We start from the raw sequence: 17,511 nt of genomic DNA on the forward strand, positions 1-17,511 counted from the left end.
TGCTCTCATATGATATCTGGATAATTGCAATTATCCAGATATCCCAATTGATATCTGGATAATAGAGTCTCTGAACATGGACAAAACAAGAGATGGTTGTTGACTTCAGAAGAACATGGAGTGACCACTCTCCACTGTACATCGACGGCTCACTCATGGAGAATGTTAAGAGCACCAAATTCCTCAGTGTTCATCTGGTGGAGAACCTCACCTGGTCCCTCAATACCAGCTCCATAGTCAAGAAGGCCCAGCAGCATCTCTACTTCCTACAGAGGCTGAGCAAAACCCATCTCCCATCACCCATCTTCACTATTCTACAGTGGGACTATTGAGAGCATCCTGAGCAGCTGCATCATGGTCTGGTTTGGAAATTGCACCATCTCGGATCACAAGACCCTACAGCAGATAGTGAGGACAGCTGAGAAGATCTCTCTTCCCTCTATCATGGACATTTACACCACATGCTGCATCCGGAAAGCCACCAGCATCGTGGCCGACCCCACACACTTCCCTCACACAATCTCTTCACCCTCCTGCCGTCTGGAAAAAGATACCGAAGCATTCAGGCCTTCACAGCCAGACTCTGCAACAGTTTCTTCCCGCATGCTATCAGACTCCTCAACTCTGAGGGACTGGACTGATTCTCATGGACTGTTGAACACACCACTCACACTGCAGTCTTTGCACAGTGGAAAATAATGCACTATTGCCTTACAATGTTTACAATGCCTCTTCAATATGCAGCTTATGTTGATTGTGTCTGCACTTTATATTGCTTGTGTCATTTATTGTCCGTTTATTGTTTTTCTGCTGTGTCATTTACTGTTTGCAATGTTGCACTCTTGCACTTTACCATGGTCCTGGTGAAACGTAGTTTCATTTTAACTGTGTGCTGTACCAACTGTATATGGTTGAAATGGCAAATAAAAAGACCTTGACCTTGTGTGAATAGGGCAGTAGGTTTACAAGTGTTCCTAATTAAGTGGCCAGTGAGTTTAGTTAAATTGGTAGCATCTGACATTGTAGTATAATTATAGTCTCACTGTAATATCACAATCAGCCGCAACCGAGCATCACACTATTGTTGATAAACAGAGTATGCCAAGCCTCGTGTGTTAAAAGTAATCAATTTCCTGGTTCGTGGTCAGACTCCAAACCTGTTAAGGATGCGGTTGTTGAGGAAATGACATCATCTGACATCAGGCTTCCTTGGTATGCAGTAAGTATGTGCTATTGCTTCAAGGCTGTTTGCATGGGAAGTGAAAACAAGTTGACAGGAAGCCACTCGTGTTTTTGTAAGCGCTTGAGAACTCGGCGGATCCCAGCTGTAACATCACTGTGCCGTCACTTGGCAGATAAACATCTCGCGTGAGAATTAAGCCGTTTAAAAGAAATGCTGTCTTGATGTATTTGCATGAACGTGGTTGTGAATATGCACACACAAATGTAACAGCGGGGTGTATGGAGGTTGGGGGGGTTGATGTGACTAATTTAACTTCTGTTTTTTTTCTCAGTAACTGATCAGTTGATAAGGGTGAGAACTGTGTGAAATCTCACAGCACAGTCTGATAATTGATCAACCTTGAATTTACCCTGCAGCTTGATGGCATTGTATTGAGTAAGGAGTCAAACATGATGGGGTGTGCTTTGATAGGAAAATAATCTTAATCTTCATGTCACGGTGCAGCTCAGCACTACGGCGTTGATTGTTTTCTAAGAACAGCATGTCTCAAGGTTTTGTTTTTTTTGTTTTAACACCAGTCCAATTTGCTTTTTAATGATCATAATCATGACATGGTGGTGCAGTGGTTATCACTGTTGCACCACCATGTCAGGAAGGTTCTGGGTTTGAACCTCATGGCCGACTGAGGCCTTTCTGTGTGGAGTTTGCATGTTTTCCTCATGCCTGTGTGGGTTTTCTTTGGGTGTTCCGGTTTCCTCCCACAGTCCAAACATATGCAGATTACATTACATTACATGGCAAGTGCAACAGTCAAGTGCAAGAAGTGCTGAACTTCTAGACACGAAAGTTCTACTACCAACTGACAGGATAACACTAAGTGTAATATTCTGTTGAAGTTCCAACACTCACCAAACAGCCACAAAAAAAAAACAATTCAACCATAAAATGAGCTGACAAAGTACAACTAAATAGAGAAAGATAAAACTCCAACAGCTAACCCCAGACTAGACAGTGCACAGCCTGGGTTGGTCAAGACCACTAAGCAATTACACAATAGACAGGGAAGCAGGGGAGAGGTGTAGCCTGAAGAGGTGAGTCTTCAGTCTGCGCTTGAAGGTGGTCAGGGAGTCAGCAGTTCTGACCTCCATGAGAAGGTCATTCCAGCAACGGGGAGCCAGGACAGACAGTAGTCTTGAGTGGGCTGGCCAGGACCAGAGAGGAGGAGGGGCCAGGCGACCAGTAGTGTTGTAGTTGAGTCACTAAACCTCAAGTCCAAGTCCAGTTTGAGTCCCCAGTGTTCAAGTCCGAGTCAAGTCCAAGTCATTAAAAAAATTTCAAGTTGAGTCCAAGTTGAGTCCACTATTGATCCGAGTCGAGTCCAAGACTCCAACTGCACCATTTGACAGTGGCTGTTTTAGCATCATTAACATTAGTTTGTTCCTGAACATGGTGTATGAACAAGTGAATATGCATTCTCTTTGTCAGGGAGTGCGAAGTATTCTGTCAGAGACAGTTGGGAGATGGATGTAATTGCAGAAGGTGTGTTTATTAATACAAGTGAAGACAGGTAAACAATCCAGAATGGCAGGCAAAATCATAAAATGGTGAAACAGGCAATAGGTCGAGTGAGGCACAAACAGGCTATCGTAGACTCAACAGAATCAAAGATGAGAAATGGGAAATCAGGGCTCAAGAAACCAAACAAGGGAATAAGGCTCGGTAATGTGTCAGCAACACAACTCAATATTTTGCAAAGTAAGTGTGTTTTCACAGTTTTTATATAAGCGCACTGATTGCACCTTAATCCTGTGCAGGTGCGAGTTGTTTACAGCAAGAGTCCGCTTGGCGTGCGCATTGTCTGGAGCATGCCCATTACAAAAATCTGATGCACGTGCCAAGGCACACAGGTGACACTCTTGCACAAAATTCGTACAAAATTAATGTAAATATAAATGTCTTATGCCAAATTATTAAGGCATGTTACAAAAAATAAAGAAAAAATCTGAGTCCTCGTCTCCAATTTACAAGTCCGAATCCAAGTCCAGACTCATCAGTGCTCAAGTCCAAGTCGAGTCACAAGTCCTTAAAGGGATAGTTCGGGATTTTTGACATGAATCTATATGGTATCCCCATCAGCAGTGTCGTGCATCCACACTGACTTACCCCCGACAGTGTTCTGTGAGCCTAGATATTGTACAGTGTTGGTCAGTGCACAAGTAGTTCCGGCAGATTTCCTGGGGTCTGCAAAGTAACACGTTTTTCTTCTCAAAACAGCTCGTGTTCGAATGAGTGATTTATTAGCATAACAAAACCCTTGTAGACCAAAAAGTCACAGCTTGTAATTGCTTGGGGCTACTTTCTCTCGATAGCGATCAGTGCGCGCTGTCACTGTTAACAGTTGTGTGCGAGCTAGCCAACAACTTTCATTAGTTGTTCGACAGTGTTTAGCAGCAGCAAATTGCTTTCCTCCTCAGTATACAAGTGCGCTTCCATGGCAGGGAAAAAGAAACTACCACTGCTGCCTATGTAGTGCCCTATTTATACAAATAGGAGTCATTCAGGATTCAGCCATGTTTTTGCTCCGTGTCATGGCTGAATCCTGAATGACTCCTATTTGTATAAATAGGGCACTACATAGGCAGCAGTGGTAGTTTCTTTTTCCCTGACATGGAAGCGCACTTATATACTGAGGAGGAAAGCAATTTGCTGCTGTTAAACACTGTCGAACAACTAATGAAAGTTGTTGGCTAGCTCGCACACAACTGTTAACAGTGACAGCGCGCACTGATCGCTATTGAGAGAAAGTAGCCCCAAGCAATTACAAGCTGTGACTTTTTGGACTACAAGGGTTTTGTTATGCTAATAAATCACTCATTCGAACACGAGCTGTTTTGAGAAGAAAAACGTGTTACTTTGCAGACCCCAGGAAACCTGCCGGAACTACTTGTGCACTGACCAACACTGTACAATATCTAGGCTCACAGAACACTGTCAGGGGTAAGTCAGTGTGGATGCACGACACTGCTGACGGGGATACCATATAGATTCATGTCAAAAATCCCGAACTATCCCTTTAAAATTAGGGCACGAGTCGGACTCAAGTCTGAGTCCTGGACTTGAGAACTACAAGCCTGGCAACCAGTAGCAGCAGAGCGTAGGGATCTGATTGGTGTGTCAGGTCGGCTCAGTCTCTGGAGGTATGCTGGACCTAACCCCTTGACTGCCAGGTAAGCTAGCACCAATGTCTTAAATTTGATGCAAGCCGCGTCAGGTAGCCAGGGAAGGGTGGCAAACAAAGGGTTGATGTGGGAGGAACGAGGGAGGTTGCAGCATTCTGGATGAGCTACAGAGGTCTGATGGCAGATGTTGGAGGCCCAGCAAGGAGAGAGTTGCAGTAGTCCAAGCAGCAGAGGATCAGCGCTTGGACCAGGAGCCATTGGACCTTGGATTAGGTCAACTTCCTACTCTAAATTGCACATCGGTGTTAACCCTGTGATAGACTCTCCACCTCTCACTCGAAGCCAGCTGGGATTGGCTCCAGCTTCCCCCACGGCCCTGATGGATAAATCATATCGATAATGGATGGATGGATGGATGATTATAATCAGAATCAAGAATTCACACCAATAGCTAAAGGACAACACCTCTAGAATCCATACCCATTCAAAAAGGCAAGAATTGCATCACAAGGAAAGGTAGAATTGTTAATCCCATCCTTCACTTTAACCATTTACCATGTGTCGCTTATAAACCTTCATGCAAAAGATGGTGTTTGTTTAACAAGGTTTAGCACAGACTGCAAAGAATTATAGGAAACCATTTTAGGGAACCTTCAGGATTATAGACAATACAGACAGCCCAAGCCAGGTGTCCAAATTTCATATAAAAGCTCCCCATCCATAAATATTATCAAACATCCTTAAGAAGAAGCTTTGATAACTTTTTATGAGTGCATGACGTGATATTTTCTCAGACTGCTGCCTGTCAGCATGTAAATCCAGCAGTCTGAAATGGAATGTGTAATATCTTGGATGACGAAAAAGCAGCTAAAGTTCAAGAGGAACCATCAGGGAGCTAAAAGCATGTCACTGAGCATGCAGTCCTGAAAATATTTGACCTGACAGAATTTTCCTGAAGACATACTCCAAAAGTATTACAGCAGCAGACAATGTTTGGGGAGTTTGGACTCCAGTGTAAATGAGAGCTGAGAAAAGGGAGGCGCCTTGATTCTCTCTTTAGACGGTTCTGCATCCATGCACAAATCTCCATTATAATATAAATATATAAGTTTTCAGTTTAGACCATTATAGACAGTTCAAAACTAAATGTAGAGCAAGTCATAATTAAAAAAAAAAAGTACTGGCTCAATATATATTAACCCAATCGAGTGGTGAAATGAAAAGATATAAGGTAGCAAGTGATCTGGGTATGTTAGCAGATTATGTATAGAATCAAAATGCATTGAGAATTGTTCATCGCATCATGACACCTTGAATCAAAATGGCGTTGAATGGTAAGGGGTCTAATGTTAATGCAAAGAGCAGTCCAATCCAAAGATCAAGAAAGAATTTTAATAAACAATATAAATGTCTGACCAACAGGAGGCATTAGAGGACGAGACGTGAGATGGACCTGCAGATTTTCTTTGACAAGCTTGCAAGACAGGAAGTAGCGCTTTGCGACAACACATTTCAGTTTCAATTTCTGCCTGCCACATTTCCCCTTTCTTTAGCTCGGGCCTCATTTATAAGAACACATTTGACAGCTTTAACAAATGGATCCCCAGCAAACTGATGCTTTGATGTTTGTGAATAATGAACAAGGTCCCCCAAGGACAGCTTCTGGACAACTTTAGGGTGTCTGGTTAGACGATTACCATGCAACAAACTGATAGCCAAAGTCACTGAAGATGTGCTCCAACATGCATTTGTGAACGCGGTTTCAAATGGGGAACTGGTTTTGAGGCAAAGAAACTCTATCAGAAAACAGTGGACTCCATGATATGAACATTTTACGTCATTAGCTAATGGAAATAACATTAGACCCCTGGACTAGGATTGAGAGCCAGGACTCTATTTTAAACTTCCTTTCCTCACTTTTATTTATCATTTCATATTCATAACACACTGGAGAATTTCCTATCATGCTGCATCATGATATATTTAAGCTGGGAGAGTGAAAGGTAGCATACAGCTCAGTGGATGTGGATGAAGCTCCTGCATTTTTCAGAGTTCCATACCAGAATTGTCAAGCAGTTCAAAGCACTAAGATAAGAATGCTAAACATTGTTGCTTTGCCACATGACTATGTAGAAGCCAAACAACTGGTTGGTGTACTGGGGTGACTCTCACTAGCGTCTAGAAATCAAATTCATGAAATGGAATTGGGACAGAACCTGATAACAGAAGAGCACACGATGGCACAACCCACAGTATTATGGTGATATCCATTCACAACATTTTCACGAAGCCATTGTCACAATTATAGAAAGTTGTCGAAATGTACAATTTTATCTCATCTCATCTCATTATCTCTAGCCGCTTTATCCTTCTACAGGGTCGCAGGCAAGCTGGAGCCTATCCCAGCTGACTACGGGCGAAAGGCGGGGTACACCCTGGACAAGTCGCCAGGTCATCACAGGGCTGACACATAGACACAGACAACCATTCACACTCACATTCACACCTACGCTCAATTTAGAGTCACCAGTTAACCTAACCTGCATGTCTTTGGACTGTGGGGGAAACCGGAGCACCCGGAGGAAACCCACATGGACACGGGGGGAACAAGCAAACTCCGCACAGAAAGGCCCTCGCCGGCCACGGGGCTCGAACCCAGGACCTTCTTGCTGTGAGGCAACAGCGCTAACCACTACACCACCGTGCCACCGTGCAATTTTATGAGAGAGTAAAAAAATGTCGCCCATATGATATGGCAGTGTTGTTAATGTACCGGTATTTCCTCTTGAAAGAGGAAGTCATAGTGATGGTGGACTGAAGTGTTTGACTTATTTATATCCAGTAGCATTTATACCTCTCTTCACAAGCGATGGGACAGTGCTTGATGAAGTAGATGATTTGAAGTATATAGGCTCGTGGGTAGCCCTGTGATGACCTGGCGACTTGTCCAGGGTGTACCCCGCCTTTCGCCCATAGTCAGCTGGGATAGGCTCCAGCTTGCCTGCGACCCTGTAGAAGGATAAAGCGGCTAGAGATAATGAGATGAGAGAGAGAGGCTCGTGGGTTAATTCAACTGAGCAGGATATCAAAGTCCACAAGGCACTAGCCTGGCAGACAAGATCTGGAAATCAAGTGTCTCTTGCAAGCTGAAGTGTAGGCTCTTTGTGGCCACCGTCAAGTCTGTTCTCCTGTACAGATGCGAATGCTGGTCCCTTAAGATCTCTTGATGGCTCCTACAGTACACTTGAATGTTACGTGTGGCCCTGAACATCAGCTGGCAGAGCTATGTACCAAATGAAGATTTATATAGTACCTTCCCCAGAATTTCAGACAAGGTGACCTGGCAGAGACTTGGGCTTGTGGGCCACTGCTTCAGGCACAAGAATCTGCCTGCTGATGAGCTTGTGCTGTGGGAGCCTCTCCACGGTTGCAGAAATCGAGGCCATCCCCCCACAACCTTCATCGATACCCTGAAAAGGGACATGGGCCAACTGCATGGCTGATTGACAGGATTGGGGTTCCAGGCATGCGACTCAGCTGAGGCCGCTGTGAGTGAGTGAGTGAGTGAGTGAGTGAGTGAGTGAGTGAGTGAGCATTTATACCCCCACTGAATACAAAGTCAAAGTCCCTCTCACACCAGAATCTGGTCTTCCCAGGCAGTCTCCCAGTACTAATCAACTCTTTAAGGTGTATGGGTGCGGTGCCAATCTCTGTTTTGATAGCCCTCGGCCTCTTGCCTGTACAGCTAGGGTTGCAGTGGGGGGCTAGTCCTCTGGTAACCACGAGAGTTTGAAGTTGCGAGCAGACAGACTAAACGTGAAGACCTTACCAAGTTCAAGTACAAGAATACAAACAAACATCACTGTGGCTTAACACACTAGTTTATAAAAAGGAGAACACCAAAGACTTTAACAAACCACAGGGTTGTCAGTGGGATGCCATCTACATTCTACATACTAGATAAAATTATATGACTTACTCATACTGATAGAGAAGATATCATGGTGTGTGAAGATGGAATTGTAATTTGGATTGGTACAACATTCCTGTACTCTACAGCCCCAAGTTGCTAAAACTTTCCTCCAACGACCAACTTGCACAAATTCTATCCTCTTCCAAATGAATAAATACCAACCATTTTTTTTTCCTCAAACAAGGAATATTGGAAAAGGCAATAATGAATGTGCGGGAAGACATATAGTACATGTAAAGAAATGAAAGGTTTAAAAAAAAATACTATAAGCAGTAAGCAGTAAGCCATAAATGAAACAAAGTCAATATTTGGTGTGAGACCACCCTTTGCTTTAAAAAAAAATGTAGTCTCAGGTCCAATGAGTGCAGTTTTATAAAGAAATGATTCTGTAGGTTTTGCTGAGCATCTTGCAGAACCAGTCACAGTTCTTCTGGACACTTTGTCACACTCGCTTCTTCATTTTGCACCAAAACCCAGTAGCCTTCATTATGTTTTCTTTTTTTAATCTGAAAAGTGCTGTCTTATGTAATACTATGCTGCTCAGACATATTACAACTTTTTTTTTTTTTCTCTGTAACATTTAATTTTGTGCTGGAAAAAAACAAACGTTTGGAACTCTAAAATGCTTTTGTAATGTTTTGACTTGATAATGTAGAAGTCATAAAATAGAAATCTATAACAAAGTTTGTATGAAAAAAAATACGGCGCCGAAGACTTTTGCACAGTAGAACGGCGGCTACAATTATCGACAGTCCATAATTATTGACATCTTTTCAGATTTACCAATAAAAAACCACTTTACAAAGGTGAGTTTCAGTTACAACAGTTATGATTGGTTAATTAATCAACTGGAAGACCCGCCTCACCCTTTGACCTTGTCATCTGACGACACAGCTCGTTACCTGAGATGGAATTTTTTAGCACGATTAGCAATTTGAGGAAAACCCGAACGTTATCATTGCAGGTAAGCATGGTGGAAAGATCATGGACATGTTTTTACTCATCAAATTCGCCGATGTTTCATGATCTCCTTGTCCAAACCGACTTTCACTTACTCTTTCATTTGACAGTCGCCATTTTGTATCCAAAAGCGCATTTGAGAAGTCATGTGAGGTGTCCATAATAGTGATCATGTTCACTGGTGTCCACCATTATCGACACCCTGTGGAATTAAGGGATATTTACAACTGTTATGGATTGATCTTTGTGTAACATTGTTGAAGTAGATGAAGTACTTTAAAAAAATAAAAGTGTTGTGATTTCTAATATTTTTTTCTGATTCATAACAGAATGGAATGTTTATAGAGTATTTGGAATTCGATTGCAATAAATAGATTTTAGACCAGAATTAAATTCCTAGCATATAAAACATTACATGCTTGAAATATTCAGATTTTTCTATTCCATTCAGATTTCTATTCCATTCCCTGTTGACATTTATTGGTAAGCTACAAAACTAGAAATTAATACAAACAACAATGAATGATTAACAAAATGTGATCTACGAAAATACTTAGAAAGTGGGTAGAAAGTGGAACAACAGGATTTTCTGACGCAGGTTAAACTTTATCAGTACATTTGTTTATAAACATTAGAATTACTTCCTCATTTACGTAAACACCGACATAGATATATTTATATGAAAGATATTTTGTACAAAATATAAGTCTATGTAAAACAAATTTAAAATAAAAGCTATATTTTGTTAACTTAATACCACATACCGATTTTTTTTTTCATTTTTTATAAATAATCAACTGGATGTCGATAATTGTAGAATGGTGTCACGTGATCTGATATGCTAAGTAATCAGGAATCAACTCTTTTTTTTCAGTGGAAGTTTGAGTAACTATTCATGCACAATTTACGTATTGAAAGTCTTTTCTACTTTTATGACGGCGTTAAGGTGTCAATAATTGTAGCTGCCGCTCTACTGTACATTGGGGCAAAAAAGTATTTAGTCAGCCACCAATTGTGCAAGTTCTCCCACTTAAAAAGATGAGAGAGGCCTGTAATTTTCATCATAGGTATACCTCAACTATGAGAGATAGAATGGGGGGAAAGAATCCAGGAAATCACATTGTAGGATTTTTAATGAATTAATTGGTAAATTCCTCGGTAAAATAAGTATTTGGTCACCTACAAACAAGCAAGATTTCTGGCTCTCACAGACCTGTAACAACTTCTTTAAGAGGCTCCTCTGTCCTCCACTCGTTACCTGTATTAATGGCACCTGTTTGAACTCGTTATCAGTATAAAAGACACCTGTCCACAACCTCAAACAGTCACACTCCAAACTCCACTATGGCCAAGACCAAAGAGCTGTCAAAGGACACCAGAAACAAAATTGTAGACCTGTACCAGGCTGGGAAGACTGAATCTGCAATAGATAAGCAGCTTGGTGTGAAGAAATCAACTGTGGGAGCAATTATTAGAAAATGGAAGACATACAAGACCACTGATAATCTCCCTCGATCTGGGGCTCCACGCAAGATCTCACCCCGTGGGGTCAAAATAATCACAAGAACGGTGAGCAAAAATCCCAGAACCACATGGGGGGACCTAGCAAATGACCTGCAGAGAGCTGGGACCAAAGTAACAAAGGCTACCATCAGTAACACACTACGCTGCCAGGGACTCAATTCCTGCAGTGCCAGACATGTCCCCCTGCTTAAGCCAGTACATGTCCAGGCCCGTCTGAAGTTTGCTAGAGAGCATTTGGATGATCCAGAAGAGGATTGGGAGAATGTCATATGGTCAGATGAAACCAAAATAGAACTTTTTGGTAAAAACTCAACTTGTCGTGTTTGGAGGAGAAAGAATGCCGAGTTGCATCCAAAGAACACCATACCTACTGTGAAGCATGGGGGTGGAAACATCATGCTTTGGGGCTGTTTTTCTGCAAAGGGACCAGGACGACTGATCCGTGTAAAGGAAAGAATGAATGGGGCCATGTATCGTGAGATTTTGAGTGAAAACCTCCTTCCATCAGCAAGGGCATTGAAGATGAAACGTGGCTGGGTCTTTCAGCATGACAATGATCCCAAACACACCGCCCGGGCAACGAAGGAGTGGCTTCGTAAGAAGCATTTCAAGGTCCTGGAGTGGCCTAGCCAGTCTCCAGATCTCAACCCCATAGAAAATCTTTGGAGGGAGTTGAAAGTCCGTGTTGCCCAGCGACAGCCCCAAAACATCACTGCTCTAGAGGAGATCTGCATGGAGGAATGGGCCAAAATACCAGCAACAGTGTGTGAAACCTTGTGAAGACTTACAGAAAACGTTTGGCCTCTGTCATTGCCAACAAAGGGTACATAACAAAGTATTGAGATTAACTTTTGTTATTGACCAAATACTTATTTTCCACCATAATTTGCAAATAAATTCTTTAAAAATCAGACAATGTGATTTTCTGGATTTTTTTTCTCATTCTGTCTCTCATAGTTGAAGTGTACCTATGATGAAAATTACAGGCCTCGCTCATCTTTTTAAGTGGGAGAACTTGCACAATTGGTGACTGACTAAATACTTTTTTGCCCCACTGTACATCCAAAAATGCACTGAACCATATACAGTACATTCAAGAGAGCATTTAAATGGATAAGCACAAGACTAATACAGGTTGAGTGATCAAAAAGATTGTAATTTTTTTTCCCCAAATGGTGAACTGGTTCAAAATTACAATAACCAAATGTCTTTTTTGGAATTACTCTCAAAAATTTGTATCTGTAACCCTAAGAGAGCGGTACAGAAAGTCTTAAGTGTAATGGGATTACTTATAACCCCAAGGAAGTCCCTCTAGCTCGAGCAGAGTCTTTTGGCTTGAACTTGTTTACACTATTAATACGACTGGGAAACCATGAACAGATCTGTTTTAGTATCAGTGTTGGCAGGCTGAAGTGTTGCCACTGTAATAGCATTAGAGCTATTTCTACTGCTATTACAACATGATAAGTCGGTAAACATTGATTGCAAGAGCAATATTACCATGCTGATATCAAGCATATGATATATCACCCAGCATATGAGGAAGTGCATACATCACATGGAACGCAATGGAGTGTTGGTGTGATTAACCTGTCAGTATTTAATACACACTTTAATTCATTTAAGCTACTTTGCAAAGTACTTTAAAGCAACAGATGCTCTGAAACTGTCTTGTGCTAGCTTTTATGCTAAAAAGGATATACGCAAAATTTAGAACTTTTACTCTTTGTTGAATTGTCTGATTCAATTATAATATCTGGACATAACTTTACTTCATGTTACAGCACCGAGGTGTTGAATTCTCCTTTCTGATTGGTCAGATGTTAGTTATTTTTCTATGAGCTCATACAAATGTATTATTATTTCTATAGTAATAACAACAACTCATCTATGTAATCCAAGGCGAATAATCTATGGATTAAAAAACGTGTTGCTATTTAACAAATCAAACCATAATAATTGATACAGTAACACTTTTTACAAGGAGTTTATGAACACTTGTGGAAGGGATCTTTGGAACAGTCCGTAGGTTTTCCACCACAGTAAAGTCATCAGGACGAGATTTTGATTTCTTCAAGCTCCATTTTTCTCTCTGTTGAGGGAAAGACTGTTTATAGTTACGACTATAACCTAAATGATAACCTGATTTGTGGACGTTGATCAACACATTTCCTTAAAAAGGTTTCACAAACCAGAACAAATTTTAAATTTCTGCCGGATTTACAAATATCTCTGTCGGCCTTATTTACAGTGGATATAAAAAGTGTACACACCCTGTTAAAATGATAGGTTTTTTTGATGTAAAAAAAAAAAATTAGACCACAATTTCAAAACTTTGCCCACCTTTAAAGGAACAGTCCACCGTACTTCCAAAATGAAATATGCTCTTATCTGAATTGAGACGAGCTGCTCCGTACCTCTCCGAGCTTTGCGCGACCTCCCAGTCAGTCAGACGCAGTCAGATGCGCTGTCACTCCTGTTAGCAATGTAGCTAGGCTCAGCATGGCCAATGGTATTTTTTGTGGCTGTAGTTAGATGCGACCAAACTCTTCCACGTTTTTCCTGTTTACATAGGTTTATATGACCAGTGATATGAAAAAAGTTCAGTTACACAAATTGAAACGTAGCGATTTTCTATGCTATGGAAAGTCCGCACTATAATGACAGGCGTACTAACACCTTCTGCGCGCTTCAGCAGCGCATTGATACGGAGCTCAGATATCAATGCGCTGCCGAAGCGCGCAGAAGGTGTTAGTACGCCTGTCATTATAGTGCGGACTTTCCATAGCATAGAAAATCGCTGCGTTTCAATTTGTGTAACTGAACTTTTTTCATATCACTGGTCATATAAACCTATGTAAACAGGAAAAACGCGGAAGAGTTTGGTCGCATCTAACTACAGCCCCAAAAAATACCATTGGCCATGCTGAGCCTAGCTACATTGCTAACAGGAGTGACAGCGCATCTGACTGCGTCTGACTGACTGGGAGGTCGCGCAAAGCTCGGAGAGGTACGGAGCAGCTCGTCTCAATTCAGATAAGAGCATATTTCATTATGGAAGTACGGTGGACTGTTCCTTTAATGTGACCTATAACCTGTACAATTCAATTAAAAAACAAACAAATCTGTTTGGGGGAAAAACGTAAAAAAATTTTAAAAACGTACAATAAGTTGGGGGTGGCACGGTGGTGTAGTGGTTAGCGCTGTCGCCTCACAGCAAGAAGGTCCGGGTTCGAGCCCCGTGGCCGGCGAGGGCCTTTCTGTGTGGAGTTTGCATGTTCTCCCCGTGTCCGCGTGGGTTTCCTCCGGGTGCTCCGGTTTCTCCCACAGTCCAAAGACATGCAGGTTAGGTTAACTGGTGACTCTAAATTGACCGTGAGTGTGAATGGTTGTCTGTGTCTGTGTGTCAGCCCTGTGATGACCTGGCGACTTGTCCAGGGTGTACCCCGCCTTTCACCCGTAGTCAGCTGGGATAGGCTCCAGCTTGCCTGCGACCCTGTAGAACAGGATAAAGCGGCTAGAGATAATGAGATGAGATGAGAGACAATAAGCTGGTTGTGTACTGTAAGTGTGCACACCCTTAAACTTACGAACACATCACTGCACTTTATATGAATCTTTAGGTTGGCCCTCTCTATATCAGAGGCGAAAATGGCACTTGTTGATTCTTACTCTCAAGGCATTGCTAGGCAAACTGCCGGTCTATATCTCAAGACTTCTAACTTACCACACAGGCACCTACAATACTAGGCGAGCGGCAAATAGGATGCTCTTGGATGTTCCGATGGTACAGTCAGAGCTTGGAAAAATTGCCTTCTCCTTTTATGCACCATCAATATGGAATGAGATGCAGGTTATCATTACATTAGAAGCACTTCTTACTGTAAATGCCTTCAAAGGAATGTTAAAATCCGCCCTACAGGAAACATGTAGCTGTTTTTTTACCTGATGTGATTGTTGACTGTGACAACTTCATTTCTCACGTTCTTGATATTGTGTTGATTTTATATATGATGTATGTATTTTACTGTATGTATGCAATTTATGTTAATATCTGTGCGCCATCCTGGCCAGGACTCCCTGGAAGAAGAGCTCTTGTATCTCAATGGGACAATTCCTGGATAAATAAAGGAGAAAAAAAATGTACACTAGGCTGGTTGCATAAGTGTGGTTGCATAAGAATTTCTGGCAAGTACTGGTTGTGTACTACACGTGACAACAATCTCCCGTATTCTCCATATGTCTGGACTATGAGGTAGGGTCAAAGAAAACATCCAGGCCCGGCTAAATTTTGAAAAAAAATATATATATATATAAACTCTCCCAAAAGCATGTGGGAAAATGTGTTGTGGTCTGATGAAACCAAGGTTGAACTTTTTGGCCACAATTCCAAAAGGTATGTTTGGCGCAAAAACAACATTGGGCATCACCAAAAGAACCCCATACCCACGGTGAAGCATAGTGGTGGCAGCATTATGTTTTGGGGTTGTTTTTCTTCAGCTGGAACAGGGGCTTTAGTCAAGGTGGAGGGAATTATGAACAGTTCTAAATACCAGTCAATTTTGGCCCAAAACCTTCAGGTGTCTGCTAGAAAACTGAAGATGAAGAGGAGTTTCATCTTTCAGCACGACAATGACCCCAAAAAAGTTTTGGAATGGCCCAGACAGAGCCCAGACCTAAATCCAGTTGAAAATCTGTGGGGTGACCTGAAGAGGGCTGTGCACAAGAGATGCCCTCGCAATCTGACAGATTTGGAGTGATTTTGCAAGATAGAGTGGGCAAATATTGCCAAGTCTAGATGTGGCAGACTGATAGACTCCGACCCAAAAAGACCGAATGCTGTAATTAAATCAAAAGGTGCTTCAACAAAGTATGAGTTTAAGGGTGTGCACACTTGCGCAACCAGCTTATTGTATGTTTTTTACTTTTTATTTTTTCTCCCCGAACAGATTTGTTTTTCAATTGAATTGTACAGGTTATAGGTCACACTAAAGGTGGTCTCATTTTTTTTACATCAGAAAAACTGTCATTTTAACGGGGTATGTACACTTTTTATATCCACTGTATACTAGTGCATCTCAAAAAATTAAAATACCATGAAAAAGTTCCTTTTTTTCATAATTTAATTCAAAAAGGTAAACTTTCATATATTCTATATTCATTACATGTAAAGTGAAATATTTAAAGCCTTTTTTGTTTTAATTTTGATGATTATGGCTTATAGCTCATGAAAATCAGAAATCCAGTATCTCAAATTATTAGAATATTCCCTAAGATCAATCAAAAAGGATTTACAATACAGAAATGTCCAACTTCTGAAAATTATATTCATTTATACACTCAATACTTGGTTGGGGCTCCTTTACCATGAATTACTGTATCAATGTGGTGTGGCATGGAGGTGATCAGTCTGTGGCACTGCTGAGGTGGTATTGAAGCCCAGGTTGCTTTGATAGTGGCCTTCGGCGTATCTGTATTTTTGGTTCGGGTGTTTCTCATCTTCCTCTTGACAATACCCCATAGATTCTCTATGGGGTTCAGGTCAGGCAAGTTGGCTGGCCAATCAGACACAGTAATATCATGGTCAGAAAACCATTTGGTAGTAGTTTTGGCACTGTGGGTAGGTGCTAAGTCCTGCTGGAAAAGGAAATCAGTATCTCCAAAAAGCTCGTCAGCAGATGGAAGCATGAAGTGCTCTAAAATCTCCTGGTAGATGGCTGTGTTGACTTTGGACTTGATAAAATACAGTGGACCAACACCAGCAGATGACATGGCACCCCAAATCATCACAGACTGTGGAAACTTCACACTGGGCTTCAAACACCTTGGATTCTGTGCCTCTCCACTCTTCCTCCAGACTCTAGAACTGTGATTTCCAAATTAAATGCAAAATGTACTTTCATCTGAAAAGAGGACTTTGGACCACTGAGCAACAGTCCATTTCTTTCTCTCCTTAGCCCAGATAAGACACTTCTGACATTGTCTCTGGCTCAGGAGTAGCTTGATATTAGGAATGCGAAAGTTGTATCCCCTTTCTTGAAGATGTCTGTTTGTGATGGGTCTTGATACACTGACACCAGCCTCAGTCCACTCCTTGTGAAGCTCTCCCAAGTTCTTGAATCAACTTTTCTTGACAATCCTCTCAAGACTGCGGCCATCCCTGTTGCTTGTGCACCTTTTCCAGCCACCCTTTTCAGCAATGACCTTTTGTGGCTTACCCACAACAGTCAAGTCAGCAGTCTTCCCCATGATTGTGGTTGTGTGTACTGAACTAGACCAAGAGATACACTGTGTTCATACTGTTTTACTCAAACTCAAAATGAAATATTCTAATATTTTGAGATGGTTTTTTTTATGTTTTTGTACTGTATGCCATACTGATTAAAATTAAAATAGAAAAATGCTTGAAACATTTTAGTTTATGTGTAATGAGTCTATAATGTATAACATTTTCACTTTCTTAAATAACTGATGGAAAATATTGAACTTTTTCACAATATTCTAATTTTTTGAGATGCACTAGTATGATGATGAATACCAATCGCAGAAATTGAATACCAATCGCAAAATGCAAAGCACATGCACACCACTGTTATTTGCATTTAGCCACACCTACAAAGCTCCATAAAAGGTAAAGCTCAATGAGAGCTGAAAGCACAAAGGCAAAATAGTGAATTATTCCAGAGCATTTT

General features: G+C 41.4%; 1 protein-coding gene across 1 annotated transcript in view; it reads left to right on the forward strand.

Moving 5' to 3' along the window:
• The first annotated feature begins 1,185 nt into the window (after positions 1-1,185).
• The window catches only part of rgs18 (regulator of G protein signaling 18), a 35,814-nt gene continuing 19,488 nt past the window's right edge, over positions 1,186-17,511 (forward strand). The window contains exon 1 of the mRNA XM_060929406.1: positions 1,186-1,219. The gene's annotated coding sequence lies outside the window, so the exon portion shown is untranslated. The remainder of the gene's footprint in view (positions 1,220-17,511) is intronic.

Source organism: Neoarius graeffei, chromosome 1 (genome assembly GCF_027579695.1).
Source record: "Neoarius graeffei isolate fNeoGra1 chromosome 1, fNeoGra1.pri, whole genome shotgun sequence".
Taxonomy (NCBI): Eukaryota; Metazoa; Chordata; class Actinopteri; order Siluriformes; family Ariidae; genus Neoarius; species Neoarius graeffei.